Genomic DNA, 22,954 nt, shown 5'->3' with positions numbered 1-22,954 from the left:
TAAATAGCAGCCCATACTACTCTGAAGCCCATACACATAAATCCCAAGCATCTCTAAATGACAGCCCACACCACAAAATTTGAAGCATATTTCAAGATCTGATAATATAGCCAAAACCTGTAGCAAACCAAATTCTAATACCAAATCTGTAGCACAATCTGGTACAAAATTACACAACCAAGTGCACGAAATTTGTTACCAAACCAAGTGCTATCACAAAATCTTCTACCAAACCAAGTGCTATCACAAAATCTGTTATCAAGTACACAAAAACTGCTACCGAAATCTGTTTTGCTTGATGGCGATGCTTGGACAGAACATCCGCAACAACTAAAAAAGAAGACTTTCGCTCTTCGCCTTCTTGTACAGGAGCAGTCATCTTCGCCGTCTTGTACAGGACCCTTTCACAGAAGCATATCAGATGGGAGCAAACTACCTCCACAAATCGGATGCTCGAAACAGACCATGTGTGTCAGTTACACACATACACCACAAAGTACCCAACACACATATAAAGATGCATATTATGATCATTCTGTCCTATAAAACCTGGACTTAACATAGATATCAGTGTAACACTACTTCATACGACAAAAAAACTACATGACCTGCACATATACTACTATCAATAGGAGTCAAGTTACCAGGAACTGAATTATAGGAACTGCTAGTGGTTCTGCTGCAGCATAAATTGTCTAGGCATCATCACTTGCTAAATCAAAAATTGGAAATGTTGTAATAACAACATACAAGACACATTTCCATAAGTCTGAATCCTTGTACAAACCTACTTCAAGTGATATTCCCATTGATCGGAGAGTTACTATGAAAGTTCAGTCATCGTTTTTCCTATTATTATGTTAAGCCAGCTCGTGTCCTAGTAGGTTAAGTTTAGAATTCGAGTAGATTCCCTATTAGTGGAAGGTTTTGTTTGTGAATGACCTCTACCAACACAGAATATAGAATTTTAGAAGTGCTCCAGGCATCTAGTGAGCAGTTACTCGTACAATTACTAATTAGGTAAATCTACCCCGCTCTCAAAGTTGTACAAAAGTTTCAGAGCACATCATCTAATTTATGGTTTTAGTATGATACAGAAGATATTCTATGAGGTTTACACAAAGGAAAATGAATAAACATGACAGTAACAGTTAGCTAACCTAATTAATAGAGTTGCTGCTATGTGCGTTTAATGAGATGCAATCTTGTTTAAATGATTGAAAATGATCAAGCCACATCTGCATAATGGTGTAAACATGATCTCGTGATTATCAGCATCAGCACCAAATCTCATTGTGTATGATAACATGATTAAATCGCAGAAGAGCCACATGGTGAAAGTTTCAACAAGAGATGGTGCTTCCAGCGTGAGGAGGCCGACAAAACTACAGAGGTGCTTACATTCATTATATTGGGATTCACAAGATCTTTCTTGTTTAGAGCAAGGATACGCCTCTTGGCCACAAGCACCGGATGAAGGTCCTGGTTGGCTGAGGACAACGAAATCTGATCATAAGTCACATCAGTTGTGAGGAAGTGATCATCAGACAAACAGAGAAACACATGAGTCAAACAAACACACTCGTGGAATAGGAGGGGAGACATGCTGTCAGAAATGGTTCGAGTTGCACGCAGGAAAGACATGCTGACATATCTGAAAAAGGTAGAGAAGGAAGGTCAGTGTACATTGGGAGAATTATTGAAGGAAGTGTGAAATCTTAGTAAACAATTAAGCAATATTAAGAGGTGTCTCTGTCGAAACAAAGTTCAGAGTAACAGAAACTACGTGAATATCCTAACATAAATAACAGTAACATCACATCACATCTCAAAGATAGCTGGAATGCACAGAACATCTGTCTAAGCAGTTGCACAAAAACCCTTAATTACCACTGACTATGCTAGTTAGCTAGCTAGTTCAAAGTGCATTCACATATCACTTTTCCAATCTTCAGTTCAGTAGATACCATTGGCTTTCTCTATAAAGAAGGATTACTGTGAGAACGTTAAACTCTCAGTATGTAAGGCCTTAATGACATAATCATAAGCAGGAAACCACTGTGAACTTTGAGTATGAAACATTGACTCAATAGTGTGCATCAGCGTGGAATGGATATCTATGAGAAGAGTAGAAGTGTCTATTATACAACGCAAATTATACATACTGTATCTATCAGCATTATTTAGTTCTGTATGTTCTGTCCAAGAAGAACTACACTGATGCAATTTTGAAATGCAGCAATTTCCTCTGCTGATCAGGAGGGTTCACAATGTGGTAGTACTTGATGGCATGGTACTCCGAGTCGGGGATGCCGAGGTGCTCGCTGTCGATGTCCATGAGCTTCATCTCGAAGTCGGCAATCTTATCCTGATCTGTCCATCCATCCATCACTACAGGAATCACCTTCTTTGCCGTCTGCCATCACAGACGGCAAAGACAATATCCCTAACGGCAAAGACAATACCACAGACGGCAAAGATTGTCACGACCGGCAAAATTTCTGCGTCAGCCTACGACGGCATAGGACCTTCTTTGCCGTCTCCCCGTGCAAGGCGGACGGGAAAGCTCTTTGCCGTCAGCTTTCCTCAGGACCTGTCGGCAAAGCTCTTGAGATGGCAGCCGACACGCGTTGCCTACGTTAGGGGTTAACGGAGCCTTTGTCGTCTGCCTCCCCGTCAATCTTTGCCGTCTGCCTCCCCGTCAATCTTTGCCGTCTGCATTCTCCTCCCCTCCCCTCCCCCTCCATCTTTGCCGTCTGCCTCCACGTCCATCTTTGCCGTCTGCCAGGTCCTCCCCTCCCCCCTCGCTCCATTCTTTGTCATCTGCCTCCTCCTCTGTTCCCTCTTCTTTGTCGTCTGCCCCCTGGAGGCTGACGGCAAAGAGACTATATGGCCAGCTGCTACTGCCCAGGTTGCACAGCTGGGCGCCACGTGGCACCTTTACCGTCGGTCAGCGGACGGCAAAGGCCTTTGCCATCAGCTGGCAGACGGCAAAGAGCCTATATTGTCACATTTTTTTTATTTTTTCTATTTCACAGCATATATACATATAATTCATAGCACATATATCATAAATAGGTCACAACACATATATGATATACATATAAAGCTCATTAATGCCATTTGTTCATCAACGTACATCCCATATATCAAAAGAACCAACACATACAAAGTTTCATCCATATATACATACATATAGGTGCACATATATTGTTCATCCATATATACATATACATATAGTTCCACATTGTTCATCAACTCAAATAAAAACGGAAACTAAAGCACTCCAACGCCAGCTTCCATGCATGTAGTACATCCAATCTGCAAAATGGGAATAATAAAGTCAGAAGAAGAAGAACAACAACATATATATGACAAATAAGCTAAATTGAAGAAGAAAGAGAAGAAGCAAGAAGAGAACAAGGAGAAGAAAAACAAGAAGGAGGAGGAGGAGGAGGAGGAGGGGAAGGGGAAGGAGAAGGAGAAGGAGGAGGAGAAGAAGAAAAAAGAAGAGAAGAAGAAGGACAAGAAGGAGGAGAAGAAGGAGAGAAGAAGAAGGAGAAGAAGGAGGGCTCCTTCTCCTTCTTATCCTCCTTCTCCTTATTCTTCTCTTCTTCTCCTCCTCCTTCTTCTTTTTCTCCTTCTCCTTCTCTTCTTCTTCTCTTCTTCTTCTTCTTCTTCCTTCTCCTTCTTTTTGAGCTAAATGGGCTAATTATGTCATTTTAGAGGACAACAAGCTAAGTATATAATATTCATGAGCTAACCAAGGTTCTTATGCCATTTTGAGCTTATTATGGTATTTTGGAGCTAAATGGGCTAATTATGTCATTGTTGGGTTAAGTAAAGCAAGGATAATATGAAAGAGGAGCAGAAAGAGGAGGAGGAGGAGAAGAAGAAGAAATCAAGAAGAAGGAGGAGGAGGAGGAGAAGGAGGAGGAGGAGAAGGACTAGAAGGTCCTTGGCCTTCTCCTCCTCCTCCTCCTCCTCCTCCTCCTTCTCCTTCTTCTCTTCTTCTTCTTCTTCTCTTCTTCTTCTTCTATATTTTCATTTTGCCTATTTCTTCTCCTCTTCTACTCTTGTTGGAGCTAAATTACCTAATTATGTCCTTTTTGAGCTAAATGTTCCAATTATGTCATTTTAGAGGAAAACAAGCTAAGTATATAATATTCATCAGCTAACCAAGGTTCTTGTGCCATTTTGAGCTTATTATGGTATTTTGGAGCTAAATGGGCTAATTATGTCATTGTTGGGTTAATTAAAGCAAGGATAATATGAAAGAGGAGAAGAAAGAGGAGGAGGAGGAGAAGAATAAGAAATCAAGAAGGAGGAGGAGGAGGAGGAGAAGGATAGAAGGTCCTTGGCCTTCTCCTCCTCCTCCTCCTCCTCCTCCTTCTCCTTCTTCTCTTCTTCTTCTTCTTCTTCTTTCTTTTCATTTTGCCTATTTCTTCTCCTCTTCTCCTCTTGTTGGAGCTAAATTACCTAATTATGTCTTTTTTGAGCTAAATGGGCTAATTATCCCATTTTAGAGGAAAGCAAGCTAAGTATATAATATTAATGAGCTAACCAAGGTTCTTATGCCATTTTGAGCTTATTCTGGTATTTTGGAGCTAAATGGACTAATTATGTCATTGTTGGGGAAATTAAAGTAAGGATAATATGGAAGAGGAGAAGAAAGAGGAGGAGGAGGAGAAGAAGAAGAAATCAAGGAGGAGAAGGAGGAGAAGGAGGAGGAGGAGAAGGACTAGAAGGTCCTTGGCCTTCTCCTCCTTCTCCTCCTCCTCCTCCTCCTCCTCCTCCTCCTCCTTCTCCTCCTTCTCCTTCTTCTCTTCTTCTACTTCTTCTTTATTTTCATTTTTCCTATTTCTTCTCCTCTTGTTGGAGCTAAATTACCTAATTATGTCTTCTTGGAGCTAAATGGGCTAATTATCTCATTTTAGAGGAAAACAAGCTAATTTGGAGGAGAAACTTACCGTAGTGGTCATCAAGGAGGAGAAACACCAAGGTTGCTCGCGCCGGCTTCGTTTGGAGACGGTTGCCCTGGAGAAGGGTCGTGCGATGCCGCTCGGGAGTTATTCTGCAGAAAAGATATTTTGCAATGTCTCAGTTAGCATGATGACGCTCAATTATTAATACTAGTTTATAATGAAACTCACCGTGCCAATCGAAGAGAAGACGGGCATCGGCGGAGGGACTTGACCGCTCTTCTCGCACAGACCCTAAAGAGTGGGTCGTATTAGTTAGTATTGAAATAGACATTACACACATGATTTGGCTAATGTGAAAAAAAACATACCACAAAAAGCTTGTACAGGGCCTGTTGACCCGCCTCATTCCGGGCCCTCTCCTCCTCAAGCAATCGTGCCGTGGTCTGGTCCCTCTCATCAAGACCAGCCTGAAGAGCAGCCTGGCTTGCCAATCTCTCTTTCTCAAGAGCAGCCTGGTTTGCCGATCTCTCTTTCTGAAGAGCAGCCTGAAAAACCATTCCTCGTTACCACAGTAATTATCTATGGTGACACACATAATGAAATGGATGAAAGTGTTCTTAGTCCGTACAACTAACCTCGATGGCAAGTTCGACTGGCTGTGGACGAGGCGTTATCTTAGGACATCTGCTCGACTGGCGCGCCTTGATCTCCGGAAGAGTGAGTGGACAACGTATTATCCCATGTCCAATGGCTATTGAGGCATGGGGCCTCCCGCCACCAGATATCATCACCAGCTCTGGATCCAAAGGTTCCTGGCTAGGCTTAAAGTCATCCCCTTTCGTAGCCTTCCCCGCGTCCCTGTATGCCACGAGCTTCTGGTGGGATGATATCTTGGTGAAGTTACAGGGATCATCCAGGTCAGACTCAGAGAATGCCTTCGCCTTCTTGTACGAGACAGTATGGGCCATGCCATAAAGGTCGTACAAGTGTGGCATCTCAGTCTTATTGTGATGCGCCTAAAAGAGAGGAACAAAATATTAGCATCAAGAATGAATTGCATGAATCATGAAGCAAATCACATACCGAGTTTCGTCCAAACTGAAGTAAGTTGGCGCTGCCTTGATGGTGTGGCACACCAACCATTTGGCTACGCTGATCCTTCGCATTCTCGTGGACGGCTCGCCAGCTGCCTGTGCACCACTCATCAACCAACGCCTCCCAACATTCCATCTTATCCGCACACCATCTCGGGGGCACCTGTAAGTTATTAGAAAGAATTTTCAGCGCTACGCCTATGAATGAAATCAAGAAAACTACGTAGAAGGACTTAATAATAGGTAATTACCTTCATGTATTGCTCCTTCTTCAGAAACTTTCCACGAGCAATCCTTCTTCTCCTTCTTAATACCACGCGTGGCGTAGTTATCTCGAATAGCCTTCGGCCGAGCCTCGTGGCGCAAGTTCTGTAGTAGCCGCCTACACTCGACCTCGAGAACCCTGGCCGCCTCCTCCTCATATCCATCCTCACACCAATAGAAGGTCTGCAATCAAACGTGAAAACACCGATTAGTACAATAATTAGGTATATTGTTAATTTTAGATTCTGTAAAAGGATAATTTACCCAAAAGCTCTTGATCACCATCTCGGCCCTCGTGTGGCACAAGACACCATCTATAATCTCCTCCAGCGGGGCCTGTGCAGCCTGGTAGTGCTCCTAGGTAAATCCTAGTGTAGGAACCTGACCCTCACCAGGCAACGTGACAAACCCCGGGAAATTTGTCCGTCAAAGCACACCAAGGACGAAGTTCGGCCTGCGGACTCCAAGAGGGTGTACCCATCCCCTGCAGTATGATAAGGTCAGCGCATTAGATATTTGAACAAACTTGAAGGCAAAAGCTAAAAAAGGGTAAATGTACTTACCTATCTCCTTCAGGTTTAATCACCGGCCTCTGCTCGCGGGTAGCCGGGGCGACCGGGAGACGTGTACTACCACGCTTGTACACGGTGGCCCCGTCCACCTGCACATCGCCCTTACTATCCGTAAGCTCATCGCCGCCATCCCCGCCCCCTGAGCCACCCGGACCCTCGGTCCAATCCGGCAACTCGGTACAATCCGGCCAAGGCTCCCATCCAGGCCTCTCCACGTCGGGTGAAGCCTCCGAAACCGAAGTTTCCTCCAGCTGCTCCAGGGCCGAATGCACCTCGACCCGAGGCTGCTCGTGGACCGGAGTCTCATGGGATGAATGCCCGTGAACACCAGGCTCCTGGACCGAGTCCCCGTAGCCTCCTCCGCAAACGGGTCGACCATACTAGTCCTATGCTCGGGTGAATGAGCTAGTGGTGGTGGCGAGGACGGCTCAACAGTACTCCTGGATCTTCCGCGGCCACCACCTCTCCCTGTACCCTTCCCCTTCCTCCCTACCCGACCAACACCTCTCCCAGTGGGCAATGCCGCCGCCGAAGAAGAACCCCCGGATGGTGTCGGAAGACTGTCTGCCAAGGCTCTACGGAGAGATAGGGGTGGAAGGGAAGTAGCACCCCTCGTGCGGGGCGCCTGGGAAGAACCCGTTGAGCGCTCTGGACCCGCACCCACCATCTTTCAACACCTGCCATGATAAAGATTAAAAGAAATTAGTACAACATAAAAAAATTGAATGACTCACATGAATAATAAAGATTAAAATATATATAATTTAAGTTGTGAATCTTACAAACTAATAATCACCATCAATAAATGCATCATCATCATCACTATCACGCATGTCTTCATGAATGACGTTCTCATCGGGTTCAACGGCGTGAAGTTGTGAAAGGCCTTCCTTTAATCGTTGAAGCATTGACAGGTCATCCGCATCAGTAACCTCTACGAGTTCCAGGGCTTCTGGTTCCGGCTCAGGGCTGGAGTCGGGTTCATTGTCGCTGTCTACTTCCATGTTCTTGGATGAAGCACGGCGGTTCTTGAAACGTTTCTTGGAAAGACGTGCTTCTTGGAAGAATTCTCCATCATATGTGTCTGGGTTAATGTGAGGTTCATAATCCTGTTCATTTGGGAGAGGTGGTCTGACATGTGGCGGCACTTCATAAACAACATACCAACCTTCCAGATTCTTATCCGTTTAGCATGCCCACGGTATATAGAAAACTTGGGTCGCCTGTTGAGCCGTAATATAGACATCGGGAACATCTAAATGGGTGTTTGGATTGATTTCGACTAGTCCTATATTTCGTGAGTCCTTCTAGTCTTTTTCGGCTGGAACCAATAACATTTGAAGACTACGACATTCGGTGGGCTTTCACCATAGAATTGGAGTTCATAAATTGCTTCAACTCTTCCATAATACTCGATAACACCTTCGCCGATAGCAGAGACACCACAATTTGTAGATTTCCGGTCGGGCATAGATAGCTCTTTGCCAAAGGTACGAAAGAGATACCCGTTAATGTTGTATTTCTCAAATGAACGGACCTTATAGTCAAAACCATTAGCGACTTGTCTCAATTCGGCGTCCATAGACTCTGAATTAGCCTACAAGTTTAATATGAAACGGTTGTTGCATTAGCCGAAAGTTAGACCAAGAATGAAATGGTCCATTATTGATAATTACAGTTTGTTTGAACCAAGAGATGAAACCGGGATAGCCGCCTCCTGTCTTTGACAGAAGCTCATACTCTTCGACAGAATCATTTTTGATCACCGCTCCATCCGAGAATTTGACGACGTAACGGCTGTTTGAAATATCCGGGAATAAGAGTAGTTCAAATGAATTAGAAGTTATGGGAAAATGTGCCGAGAACTCACTCGATGTACGGCCGCACTTCTATTAGGTTGTTGAAGATATACAACAAAATGTTCCGCCATTCTTTGATATCCAACATTATTGGTTTCGAAGCACCGGCTGGTGCGAGCTTCCCTTTGAATAGGCTGAGGTTGGACCCACCTTTTTTAGGGTCTCCATCATTGTGCCGAGGCTTCGGATTATGCAAATGATGATTTTTGGCTTCGTAGTGTGCTGTCACAAAGTTTTCCACCTCCTCAGTAATGAATGCCTCAGCCATCGATGCTTCAATTCTACGCTTATTTTTACATTTAGCTCGAAGGGTCTTCTGCATCCTCTCAGTTGCATAGCACCAACGATCTTGCACGGGCCCACCCAATCTTGCCTCGGTCGGTAGATGTAAAATCAAATGCTGCGTTGGATTAAAGAAGCCCAGTGGAAAGGTCTTCTCTAACTTGCACAAAAACTCCGGTGCAAACTCCTCCATGTCTTCTACCACGCCAGGGGACAATTCTTTCGCACAAAGAACACGGAAGAAATAGCTCAGCTCCGCCAGTACTAGCCATTCATCCTCATGAATAAAGCCACGTAACATCACCGGCATTACCCGCTCTAGCCATATGTGCCAATCATGACTCTTGTGACCAAAGTTTTTTAATTTTTCAAGACTCGCTCCCCCTCTTTAGATTCGCTGCATACCCATCGGGGAACATCAAGTGCATTTTTACCCACAAGATAATTTCCCTCATAGCTGGCCTTCCAAGATTGAACCAGGCCTTTGGCTTCGACCACTTCTGCTTTCCTTTGCCTTCTCGCATGTTTTGTAACGGTCTATGACATAGTGTCTCTTGATCGACTCTAGCCTTAATATTATCCTTTGTCTTCCCATCTATGTCGAACAATGTACCAAAAATAGCCTCTCCGATATTCTTTTCAGTGTGCATCATGTCGATATTGTGTGGAAGAAGGAGGTCTTTGAAGTAAGGCAGATCCCAGAAGCATGGCTTGTGAGTCTAGGCATGTTTTGAATTATACCCCTTGAAATACCCTGGACGCTCTGGAACAGGCTCGAGGGCGTTTAACTGATCCAGGATCTGTTGGCCTATGAACGCAGGTGGTGCCAAGTTTTTGACAACTTTACCTTTGGTAAAGTTCTTCTTGTCTTTTCTGAACTGATGGTCAGGATCCAGGAACTGTCTATGCAAGTCAAAGCAAGCATACTTCCGACCCTCCTGCAACCAATGAAACTGAACAGCTGCCTTGCATTGGGGGCACGGGAACCTTCCATGCACACACCATCTAGAGAATAGCGCATACGCAGGCAAGTCATGCATAGAGTACATGTACCACACATGCATTTTGAAGTTTTCTTTTCTAGCGGCATCGTATGTCTTGACCCCATTTTCCCAAGCTTCTTCCAATTCATCCTTAAGCGGTTGCAGGTACACATTCATATTCTTCCCCGGATAATTGGGCCCTGGAATTATCAACGTCAGAAATATGTTCTTTCTATGCATAATCTGCCCGGGGGGGGGGGAGATTGAGTGGAATGACAAATACAAGCCAACAACTGTATTGGGTTGACGTCATGCCGAAGGGATTAAAACCATCCGTGGCGGCGCAGACTCGAGGATTCCATGGATCTGCCGCTTTATCCTGATGCAATCCATCGAAATGTTTCCACGCTTCCCCATCCGATGTGTGTACCATCATCTTATTCCCATCCGCATCTAGTTCGGTTCTTTTGCCCAATTTGTGCTATGTGATCTGTTTGGCTGTCTCTTCGACCATGAGAAGACATTGAAGTCTTGGTACAATTGGCATATAGCGAAGAACACTAATTGCGATTTTGGTCTGCCTCTTCTCACCCATACCGTTGTCTACCACAAGATACCTGCAAGACTCGCAATTGGGACAATAGCCCAAGTGTGCATGCTCCTTCCTAAATAAGACACATCCTTTCTCACATGCATCTATCTTCTCATAGGGCATCTTAAGTACACGAAGTGTTTTGTCCGACTGGTACAGGTTTCCAGGCATGACATGGCCTTTGGGTAGGATTCTCTTCCCAAGTTGAACTGAGCCTTCAGAGCCATTACTTGTGCAATTGCATCCAGCTGACAGAGCTCAGTGTGCTCATGGATAGGATGTTTTGAAGACTCCAACATTTCATAAAAGGCCTTTGCAGATTCCTCCATCTCATCTTCTGAATCCCGAGCATCATCAAAGTCTTGCACCATGACTTCGATCCCAGTACCATGCTCGTCCGTGCGACGACGGACCACCTCATCTCTTGTGCGTTGTATAGACTCACCATGAAATGTCCACACCGTATAATTAGGTTTAAAACCCCTCCTCTGCAGGTGTTTAATCATTACAGCCTCTGTCGTCTTTTTATAGTTGTCGCATCCAGGACAGGGGCAATAGTTTCTTTCCTGGCCATTTGCGAACGCGGCTTTCACAAATTCCTTTGTTTTTAAAAACCATCTTTTTGTCATCTCTTTCTGACTAGGGTGACCGGTATACATCCACGCACGATCACTCATCTTGCGTAGCTACTAAAGACAGAAGAAATATATTTATATATAGTTTAGCATTTATATTCATCGGTTAATCAGGTTCGCCATTTTTATTACGTCGAGGCAACCTACACGCTAATAGGTAAAGATAGGTCCTAATCCTACCCGAGTATGTGTAGATTGGGTTCGTTTTCCCATGCTCTGCTCCGGATCCAACGCAAAATTTCGGCAGCACCTCCCCGCTGTTCTCCTGATACACGTCTCCGCAATAAACAGAGAGGATATGCATCCGGAGAACAACAGGGAGGCACTGACGAAATTCCGCATCGGATCCAGAGCACAGCATACGGGAAAACGAACCCAATCTACACATACTCGGGCTGTCCATGGATAATGTTGGACAACTCGAAAGGATGGCGGTTAAATATGCAAAGACATGCATATTTATAGATGTCGCCCTTTCGAACGGGAGACGCATACTGGTCACGCATACTGATAAATTAATTGAATTACCTAAATCTAGAAAGTTTCATCCGGAAACCGAGCCACAGTAAATGAAGGGGCGGGGAGGAGATGAAATTTGTACTGACCCACGAATGCAGGGGCGGAGCTCGTACAACACACTGGCATGTCTTCGCACAGCAGACCTCACAGCGACGAGACAACAATCACATGTAAATCCACTCAATCAACACAAATATTCCAATTATGTCATTTTAGAGGAAAACAAGCTAAGTATATAATATTCGTGAGCTAACCAACGTTCTTATGCCATTTTGAGGTTATTATGGCATTTTGGAGCTAAATGGGCTAATTATGTCATTGTTGCGGAAATTAAAGCAAGGAGAAGGAGGAGAAGGTATTCTTCTTCTCTTCTTCTCTTCTTCATCTATTCTTCTTTTGTTCTTCTTTTATTCTTCTCCTTCTTATTTTTGTCTTCTCCTCCTCCTCCTCTTCTTCTTCTTCTTCTTCTTCTCCTCCTCCTCCTCTTCTCCTCTTCTCCTCCTCCTCCTCTTCTTCTTCTTCTTCTTCTTCTCCTCCTCCTCCTCTTCTCCTCTTCTCCTCCTCCTCCTCCTCTTCTTCTTCTTCTTCTTCTTCTCCTCCTCCTCCTCTTATCCTCTTCTCCTCCTCCTCTTCTTCTTCTTCCTATTCTTTCTATTAAGCTAACTAACTAACTAACCTAACTAATGAAGCTAACTAAACCTATCGCTAAACCTAGATAGCACTAAACAGCAAAAAAATAACAAAAACAGAATCTACCACTAAGTAACTAAAAAATAATCTAGCTACCACTAAATAACAAAACAAAATCTACCACTAAACTACCTACTAAATCTACTAATTAACTAACTAAATCTACCAACTAACTAAACTACCACTAAAACTACTAATTAACTAACCTACCAACTAAACTATATATGCCACAACAACTACAATAACAACAACAACTACAATAACAAGAACAACTACTGCAACAACAATAAAAAATCATACTGGTAGTTATAATCTAATTCCAAAAAACTAAATACCAAAAAATAAAAAATCAAAGGGGCGGGGGTGGATGGGCTTACCGGCAGTGGGGCTTTGGGGGCGGCGCCGGTGGTGGGGCTGCGGGGGCGGCACCAGGGGCGCCGGGGGTGGGGCAGCGGGGGCAAACCAGGGGCACCAGGGGGCGCCAGGGGGGTTATGGGGCTTCGGGGCGCCACCAGGGGCACCGGGGCGGCGCCGGGGGTGGCCGGGCGACAGTGGTGGCGGCGTTGGGCGTCGGGGGAGGAGAGAGAGAGGGAGGGGCCGTTTGAGAGAGAGAGAGGGCCGCGGTGGGGGCGGGACAGCCGTTACTAGATTCAAGAGCTTTGCCGTCTGCTGGCACACGGCAAAGGGGTCTATACTCTTTGTCATCTGCCTCTGGCATCTTTGCCGTCAGCCAGCAGACGGCAAAGAAGGGAGTAGTTTGACCTAAGGTTCCCCCGGCCAGATGAGCTTCTTTGCCGTCTGTCGGCCCCTTCTTTGTCGTCTGCGACAGACGGCAAAGAGTTGACTGCTGGCAAAGACCTTCTTTCCCATCAGCCAGTTCTTTGCCGTCAGTTTTGCTGAATCTGATGGCATAGAGTGTCTTTGCCGTCAGCTAGCAGACGACAAAGACTAGGCAGACGGCAAAATCTCTAATTCCAGTAGTGCATCCATCCAGATCGGGGTCACCGAAGTAACCACGAGGAGCAAAGGGGAGAAAATAGATCGAGCGGTGGGTTCGCTTACTGGATGACTCGAACATGTAGGTGACGGTGTCGGGTGATGATGTCGTCGCTGCCGGCGCAGCGGAGCATCTTGGCCATGTTGTCGAGGTTCATGCCCATGGAGAGGTTGCGGTCGCAGCGGTAGTGCTCGAAGCCCTCGGAGCGGAGGAGGAGGGCGACGAGCGCGACATGGGAGGAGTCCATGGCCTACAGCGAGAACCCGGTACCGGAGCAGTCGAAGTTGGCGTCCGTCACCGGCTCCATATTCAAGCAAGTAGTAGTACCATAGTAGGCTGCACACACATTCAAGTAGTAGTACCACTATGCTTGAACACGAGGAAGCAAAATGGGCTCTAAAGTTTGTATTCCCAATTCCAAAACTACCACCACTCCCCAATGTATTGTACGCCTTGTCAAAGTCGAAGCAAAACGAAACTCGAATTTAGGCCGGTTCGATCCCCCGAGGCGGCAACGAAGGAGACGCCGAAGCTAAATCCTGGCAACGCCAACTTACTCCGACCTAAACCATGGCCAGATCTCCTTTCTCCCCCGTAGTCAACACCCAATCCAAGCAAACGTAATCTAGCGCGTGCGGCATCCCCGGATGTCCGTCCCTCCCCTCAGGAGCAACGTCCCGGGGAGGAGAGGGACCCGTGCCGCTAAATCCATCCACACAAGAGCGTCGGGAGATCGCGGGCATGCACCCGTTGGTCGTCCGCCACTGCTGCATCTCCTCCGCAGCGGGTCAGGGGAGCGGGGCCCAGAGAGCGTGGTGAAGCTGCTGCCGGCCGCGGATTGCCGGCATGCCAAGACGAGCTCGCACGCACGGGGCTGGCGATTCGGTGGAGAAAGGCTGCTCCCTTTGCACTTTGTTCCCTTTTTTTCTTTTCGGGAGAAGAGATGTTGGACCACGCAGACCAGAACGATTTGATGGAGAAAATCTGCACGGCGGGTGCCGCCACGAAGGTGGTGCTCCTGGCCCACTGCACCTTGGTGGACACGTTGGAGGCGGCGGCGCTGCGAGGAGATGGGGACGAGGAAGGACTAGATCGGGAGGGAGGCTGGGACGAGGAGGAGGTGGCGGCGGCGAGGAGATGTGGAGGAAGGTGGGTTCTGAACTAGGGTTTGGGCTGTGGGTGGGGTACTGAGGTTATCTTTTTTTCAAAAAAATTAGATACATGGATGGATGGATGTGAGATGGTGAGATAGATGGATGGATGGATGGGCGCCATGTCATCGATCCGTCGGAAGAGTTAGAACATGTTACAACATTTTTACAATTGTCGCAAAAGTTATGGCGATCTCATCTTATGCGGTTACGATGTTTTTGACTCACATCGTCATAATTTATATGTAGATTTGATCCCCTCAAACGGTTTACGACGATCTTAGATGAAATCGTCATATATTTATGACAAATTCATCAACGACATCTTAAAAAACGTCATGTACGAGCATATTTCTTGTAGTGTCCACACAAGCACTTAAATGACTAAGCATACGAGCATTCTGTTCAAATTGTCTGCTAACATAATCGTTGAAACTCTGTTGTTTGGCAACAAAGTTATCAAATTCATCCAGGCATAAGCCAGCAGGTTTATCAAAAGGAATATCACTCTCATCAAACCTACGCAGAGAATTTACTTCTACTACTTGTATCGGGTTATCAAGGCCATGGATCTCTTCGATAGGTGGTAGATTTTTGACATCTTCAGATTTAATGCTTTTCTCTCGCATAGATTTCTTATCTTCTTGCATATCTTCAGGACTGAGGAATAGAATACCTCTTTTCTTCGGAGTTGGCTTAGGAGGTTGTTCGGGAATAGTCCAAGCATTCTCATTGCACAAGATGTTATTCAGTAAGATCTCAGCTTGTTCTACGGTTCGTTCCCTAAAAACACAACTAGCACAACTATCTAGGTGGTCTCTAGAAGCATCGGGAAGTCCATTATATAAGATATCAACTATTTCATTCTTCTCAAGAGGGTGACCAGGCAAAGCATTCAGTAGCTGGACAAGCCTCCCCAAGCTTGTGGGAGACTCTCTTGTTCAACTTGCACAAAGTTGTATATTTCCTGCCAGGCAGCTTGTTTCTTATGGGCAGGGAAATATTTTTCAGAGAAGTAGTAGACCATATCCTGGGGGCTACGCACACAACCAGGAGCAAGAGAAGTGAACCAGGTCTTAGCATCATCCTTTAGCGAGAAAGGAAACAACTTGAAGATGTAGTAGTGGCGGATCTTTTCCTAACTAGTGAATAGGGTGGCTATATCGTGCAGTTTGGTAAGATGGGCTACAACCGTTTCAGACTCATAACTGTGAAAAGGATCAGATTCGACCAGAGTGATTATCTCAGGGTCAACAGATAATTCATAATCCTTATCAGTCACAAAGATAGGCGAAGTATCAATGTTCATGTCGTATTTCATCCTAGCATTAAGAGATTTTTCTTTCCACTTGCGCAGTAGTTTCTCAACATCATAGTTACCCTTACATGCAAGAAAGTCCTCAGCTATCTCTCCCTCCATAACATAACGCTCAGGCATAACAGGCAATTGCTAATGGCAGTCCCCGACGACGACACTAGAAGAATGTTGTTGACGTGTTCCTGCCTTGATGCCTTCGTGACAACAGAGCCATAACTGCTCCTAGTTGCTCAACAATTAGAAATTGTCTTGCAATGGCCCACCAGCGTGTGGGTTCGCGGCAGTTTTCGAGGGTAGAGTATTCAACCCAAATTTGTTGGTTCGCCAGGCAGGAGGTGAGAGGATACTCTCAAGTATTAGCAGCTGAATGTATCAGATTCAACCACACCTGAAAGATTAGTATCTGCAAGCAAAGTATCAGAAGCAAAGTAGTATGATAACAACGGTGTCAGAAACGGTCTGTTGACAAGGCAGACTATTCCTAACTGTCGTATCAATGGCGCCAGAAGTTGCCCGTGGACGGGAAATATTCTTCCCCGTCAACGTCGTGAGAACCAATATTGTAGCAGGTAGCAGCAGTGTAACAAGTAACAACAGTGGGAAGGAACAGCAGTAGTGACAGCAGTAGCTAGTAGCAAGTAGCAGCAGTAACAAGCGACAGTAGTAACAGCAGTAGCAAGTAGCAACATTAGTAACAGCAGCAGGGCAAAACAAGTAACAGCAGCAGTGGGACAAACTCGTAGGCAATGGGTCGGTGATTCGTTTGGATGTCATTCATCATGCAACAGTTATAACACGGAGATATATGTGGCTAGCTACCGTTCGTCAATGTGATGTAGGCATGCATTCCGTGTGTAGTCATACATGCTTAGGGAAAAGAACTTGCATGGCATCTATTGTCCATCCCTCCCGTGGCAGCGGGGTCCAAAAGGATACTACGGGATATTAAGGTTCTCCTTTTAATAAACAACCGGAACAACGCATTAGCACTTGGTGAACACATGAACTCCTCAAACTATGGTCATCACCGGGAGTGGTTCCGGTTATTGTCACTCCGGGGTTGCCGGGTCATAACACATAGTAGGTAACTACAACTTGCAAGATTAGATCTAAAACACACATATATTGGTAACAACATAATAATTTTGGATCTGAAATCATGGCACTTGGGCCCTAGTGACAAGCATTAAGCATGGAAAAGTAGTAGCAACATCAATCTCAGAACATAGTGGATACTAGGGATTAATCCCCGTAAAAACTAACTCGATTACATGATAGATCTCATCCTATTCATCACCTCCCAACGAGCCTACGATTAGATTATTCACGAACGATGAAGAGCTTCATGGAATTGGAGAGGGAAGAAGGTTGATGATGACGATGGCGATGATTTCCCTTCTCTGGAGCCAAAAACGGACTCCAGATCTGTCCTCCAGATGAAGAAAAGGATGTGGCGCCGCCTCCGTATCGCAAACGCGGCAAAAGCTTCTCTTCTGATTTTTTCTGGGCGAAAGTGAATTTATAGAGCTGAGCTTGGGGGCGGCAGAACCACGTGGGCCCCACAAGCTTGGTTGCCGTGGCCAGGGGGTGGCCGCGGCAACATGGCTTGTGGCCCACTGGCCAACCCCTCCGGTGGATCTTTGCACAGGTATTTTTCATATTTTCCAGAAAAATTCTCCATAAATTTTCAGGACGTTCTGAAAACTTTCATTTCTGCACAAAAACAACACCATGGCAATTCTGCTGAAAAGAGCGTCATTCCAGGTTAGTTCCATTCAAATCATGCAAATTAGAGTCCAAAACAAGGGCAAAAGAGATTGGAAAAGTAGATACGATGGAGACTTATCAAATCCCCCAAGCTTAAAACCTTGCTTGTCCTCAAGCAACTCAGTTGACAAACTGAAAGAGAAAGAAAAACTGTGACAAATTCTGTTTGAACTTGTTGTTGCAACTATGTCTAACTCATAACCAGAATTTCAGCAAGATCACAAGTTAACCACATAACCAAGTGACACAAAGGTCTCACGGTAAACTAATATCAATGGCATAATCAGTTAGCGAGCAAATAATAATGAGTTTCAGATACCAACAATTCAATCAAAACAAGAATGAAGCAATATGAATAGGTGGTATTTCGCTAGCTCTTTGTGAGACCGCAAAACATAAATGCAGAGCACTTTCAAAGATCAAGGGCTGACTAAACATTGTAATTCATAGCAACGAAGATCCAGTCATAGTCATACTCAATATCAATCAAAAGCAAAGCATAAAAATGACAGAGGTGCTCTCTAATTGGTGCTTATATAAGAAGAGGATGACTCAACAGGAAAATAAATAGACAGGCCCTTCGCAGAGGGAAGCATTGACTTGCAGAGGTGCCAGAGCTCAAGCTTTGAAAACAGAGATAATAATATTGGGTGGCATGCTTTCATTGTCAACGCAATGACCAAGAGTTCTCAATATCTTGCACGCTATTCATGCTGTAGGCGGTTCCCAAACAGAAAAGTAAAGTTTTAATTCTCCCACCACCAATCCATCACACTCCACGGCTAGCCGAATCCTCGGGTACCGTCCATACTAACATCAATCCGGGGGAAGTCTTGTTTTACAGTTATGTTTTTGATTTAAGCGTGGAACTGGGCATTCCAATTACCGACCCCTTTCTTGTGAATGACAATGAATAAACACATCTCGAGGATAACACGCCAAACATGGAAGATACCAATAGCTCCCTATCACCACATGAGCGGTTCGGGCATGCAAAGCGGACTATTTCTTGAAGGTTTAGAGAATGGCACATGCAAATTTACTTGGAACGGCAGGTAAATACCGCACATAAGTAGGTATGGTGGACTCTCATGGAAAAACTTTTGGGTTTATGGAAGTGGATGCACAAGCAGTATTCCGCTTAGTACAAATGAAGGCTAGCAAAAGACTGGGAAGCGACCAACTAGAGAGCGACAACAGTCATCAAGATGCAATGAGTTTGACTAACATGGAATGCAAGCATGAACAGGATATAAATCACCATGAAAACAAACCTTATAGAGGCTATGTTGATTTTGTTTCAACTACATGCATGAACATGCGCCAAGTCAAGCCACTTGAATCATTCAAAGGAGAATACCATCCTATCATACTACATCATAGTCATCTCAAAATCTATGTTGGCATTCAAGACAAACCATTATAAGCTCCTAGCTAAATAAGCATGGCATCAGAAACTATGATCTCTAAGTTGTCATTGAAAACATGGTTCTCTCACAACAAAGCTGAATCTGGGACGACAAGCTAGTCATATTTACAAAAACAAAAACAGATAGAGTTCATACCAGCTTTTCCAGTCTCAGTCACTTCATCATATATCATCATTATTGCCTTTCACTTGCACGATCGAACGATGTGAACAATAATAAGAGTGCTCGTGCATTCGACTAAGCTGAAATCTGCAGGCAAACACAAAGGAGAAGACAAAGTAATATGGCTCTTCGAAAGCTAAACAGGTATGCATGCAAAAGCCACTAAACATTGTAACCAATATCTTCTACCTTGACCCAAAGAAAAAGAAAACTATTTACACGGGAAAGCTCCCAACAAGAAAAAGAAAAAAGAAAATCTTTTTGGGTTTTCTCAAAAGGACACAAAACAAGAAAACAAGAAAACGAAAATAAACTAGCTTGGATAATACAGTGGCAAAGTGTAAACACCGACGAACAAAGTAAAAGCATAAGCATGAATGTAAGGTCGGTGAGAACACGTACTCCCCCAAGCTTAGGATTTTGGCCTAGCTTGGTCTACTCCCAAGGACGGTCCTGGCGAAACCCAAAATCATAATCGGGGTTATACGGGAGCGCTGCAGCCACTGCATGAATAGTTGCCTCACGAAGACGAGCAGCCTCACCTCCCTCTCATACTCCTCTGCCTTTCCTATGGTTATGTAGTATCTCCGTTTAACCTGAAAGTCAAAGAAAGCAGGAGCAGGATGGGTAATATGGAAAACACGCTGCCTATTAAATATCAATCGGTATAGGAGGGATTCATCATCCCTCTCAAGGAACTGGTAGCGTGTCAAAGCGACGATGTCAAGGAAAGCTGTATGGAGCGGGGGATCTCCTGCGCGGATGGGTACTCCAAGAAAATTTGCTATGCGAGTGGCATAGATGCCGCCAAAGAAATCTCCCTCAATAGTGTTCTTATTCAGCCTCCTTGCTATAATAGCTCCCATGTTGAAGCTTTTGTCACCCGTAATCGCGCTCTTAAGGATACTAAGGTCGGATGCGCATAGGTGACAATGTTCAACCTTACCGTTAATGCATCTACCTATGAGGAGGGAAAAGTAGTGCAAGGTAGGGAAATTAATGCTTCCTATGGTTTCTTGCGTGATGTCTCTAGTTTCTCCAAAAGATATACTAGAGAAAAAAATCTCTAACCGAAGATTTAGCAGGATCTTTAAGATTACCCCCATCGGGTATTTGGCAAATCCTATTGAAATCCTCCAAATCCATGGCATAAGATTTATCATACAAATCAAACAGTATGGATGAGTCATGGCCAACTGAAAATTTAAATCTATGCACGAAAGAGGCAGTGAGCATAGCATACTATTCACATTTATCTGAGAGGAATTCTTCTAACCCGGCATTGCGGACAAGTGTATCAAACTCATCCTTGAAGCCTGCTTCGATCATGAACTCATCATAAGGCCATTCACATGGTTGTACCGGTGCGTCCCTTAGTTGATAAGGATCGGGCTCCCGAATAGAAAGATGGGGACCCTTCTTACTTGAGGAACCACCATGAAACTTCCTCCTGAACATAATTTCTCTTAGCTGAAATTTTGAAGTTCAAGAGAAAAGTGAATAAAGACCAACCACACCTTGTAGCAACTACTCCTACTAGTGCCTAGAGACTGTATCACGCGCTAAAACTACTTGGGACCAGCTAAAATCAACATTTCAAGCTCAAGAATAGGGTCACCAAGGTAGCAAGATTACGCGAAGGATAAAGCACTAGAGCAAAAACTAATTGGACCAATGGAGGAGTCACTTACCAAGGAGCAATTTCCCCAAAACAGTTCGGAGAATGATCCTTTGAGCAAGGAGATCGAAAATCACAACCAAATGAGCAATAAAACGGGTTTGAGCTGCGAAACAATTTTTTCTGGAGGAAGAAGAAGAGGATGGGAGATGGAATGAGTGGAGGGGGCCCCTGTGGGCCCCACAAGCTTGCTTGCCGCGGCCAGGGGGGTAGGCCGCGGTGACAAGGCTTGTGGCCCACTAGGGTGGCCCCCAGGCCAGCTCTCAGTCCTAGTATTTTTCAAATATTCCAGAAAAAATCATACTAGATTTTCAGGACCATGGGAGAACTTTTATTTTCGAGGTATTTTTCTCCGGGACGTTAAAACAGAAAATAGGAAAAACTAAATTAAACCTATCATTTTTCTTCTAAGCAAAAGAATGTTAAAGCTTAAAACAGAGGTATGTGACTCTTTGATTCATCCATTTCATGGTCATCGAAATAAATCCGTCAATGGGGTTGATCAAATCCTTACGACAAAACTTTCTCGAATTGCAAGAGAGAACGGAGAATTTTCGAATAGCCACTAAGTCACCTCAATGGGGATATGAATCTCCCCGACAAGCAAATCATACTTACTCTTGACATGAGGAATAGGGCATTCAAAGCTCCCAATAAGAATCGATGAAGTTTTTACGATGGCATTGATGCAATGTACTTGACATCGTTTCTTCGGTAAGTGCACTGTATGCTCATTACCGTTGACATGGAAAGTGACATTGCCTTTGTTGCAATTTATAATAGCCCCTGCAGTGTTTAAAAAGGGTCCTCCGAGGATGACAGCCATGGCATCGTCCTCAGGACTATCCAAGATAACAAAGTCTGTTAAGATAGTGGTGTTAGCAACCACAACAGGCACGTCCTCGCAAATACCGACGGGGAAAGCAGTTGATTTGTCGGCCATTTGCAGAGAGATTTCAGTGGGTGTCAACTTATCCAGTTCAAGTCTATGATAAAGAGAGAGCGGCATAACACTAACACCGGCTCCAAGGTCACATAAGGCAGTTCTTACGTAGTTTCCTTTAATGGAGCAAGGTATAGTGGGCACTCTGGGATCACCAAGTTTCTTAGGAGTTCCACCTTTGAAAGTGTAATTGGCAAGCATGGTGGAGATCTCAAGATCTGGTATCTTCCGTTTATTGGTCACGATATCTTTCATGTACTTGGCATATGGAGACATTTTGAGAATATCAACGAACCGCATCAGCAGACAGACGGGTCTTATCATTTCAATAAAGCGCTCAAAATCCTCATCATCCTTTTTCTTGGATGACTTAGGAGGAAAGGGCATAGGTCTCTGAACCCATGGATCCCTTTCTTTACCATGCTTCCTAGCAGTAAAGTCATTCCTATCTTATGTATTCGGTTGTGGGTTATCAGGATTAACCATAGGTTCAATCTCCACATCCTTATCATTGCTAGGTTGAGCATCATTATGAACATCGTTGTCCATATTGTCACCAGGTTCATGTCCATCACCAGATTGTGTTTCTGCATCAGATGCAGAAATATCATTTGATTCTTCAGGTGTGACAGTATTTGGTGAACTGTCACGTAGGTTTCTATCATCCTTCTTCTTCTCCTTAGTATGACTGGGTGTATCAGCATTAATTCCTTGAGAATCTTGATAAACTCTCTTAGGATGGCCTTCAAAATACAAAGGTTCCTGAGTCATTTTGCCTCCTCTAGTAATGACTTTGATAGAGTTGTCATTTAATTCATTGAGCAAGTCATTCTGAGCTTTAAGTACTTGTTCTACCTGAGTAGTAATCATAGAGGCATGTTTACTCAGAAGCTTCACATCATTGACATTTCTGTCTACACAAGCACTTAAATGACTAAGCATATGAGTACTTTGTTCCAAATGTTTGCTAACATAATCATTGAAACTATGTTGTTTGGCAACAAAGTTGTCAAATTCATCAAAGCATAGGCTAGCAGGTTTATCAAAAGGAATATCAATCTCATCAAACCTACATAGAGAATTTACTTCCACT

General features: G+C 44.5%; 1 pseudogene; it reads right to left on the bottom strand.

Moving 5' to 3' along the window:
• Nucleotides 1–2,212: 2,212 nt before the first annotated feature.
• On the bottom strand, nt 2,213–22,304 carry LOC123397642 (annotated as a pseudogene).
• Between the last annotated feature and the right edge of the window lie 650 nt (nt 22,305–22,954).

This window comes from Hordeum vulgare, chromosome 1H (assembly GCF_904849725.1).
Source record: "Hordeum vulgare subsp. vulgare chromosome 1H, MorexV3_pseudomolecules_assembly, whole genome shotgun sequence".
Taxonomy (NCBI): Eukaryota; Viridiplantae; Streptophyta; class Magnoliopsida; order Poales; family Poaceae; genus Hordeum; species Hordeum vulgare.
This window is presented reverse-complemented; position numbering and strand designations above follow the sequence as displayed.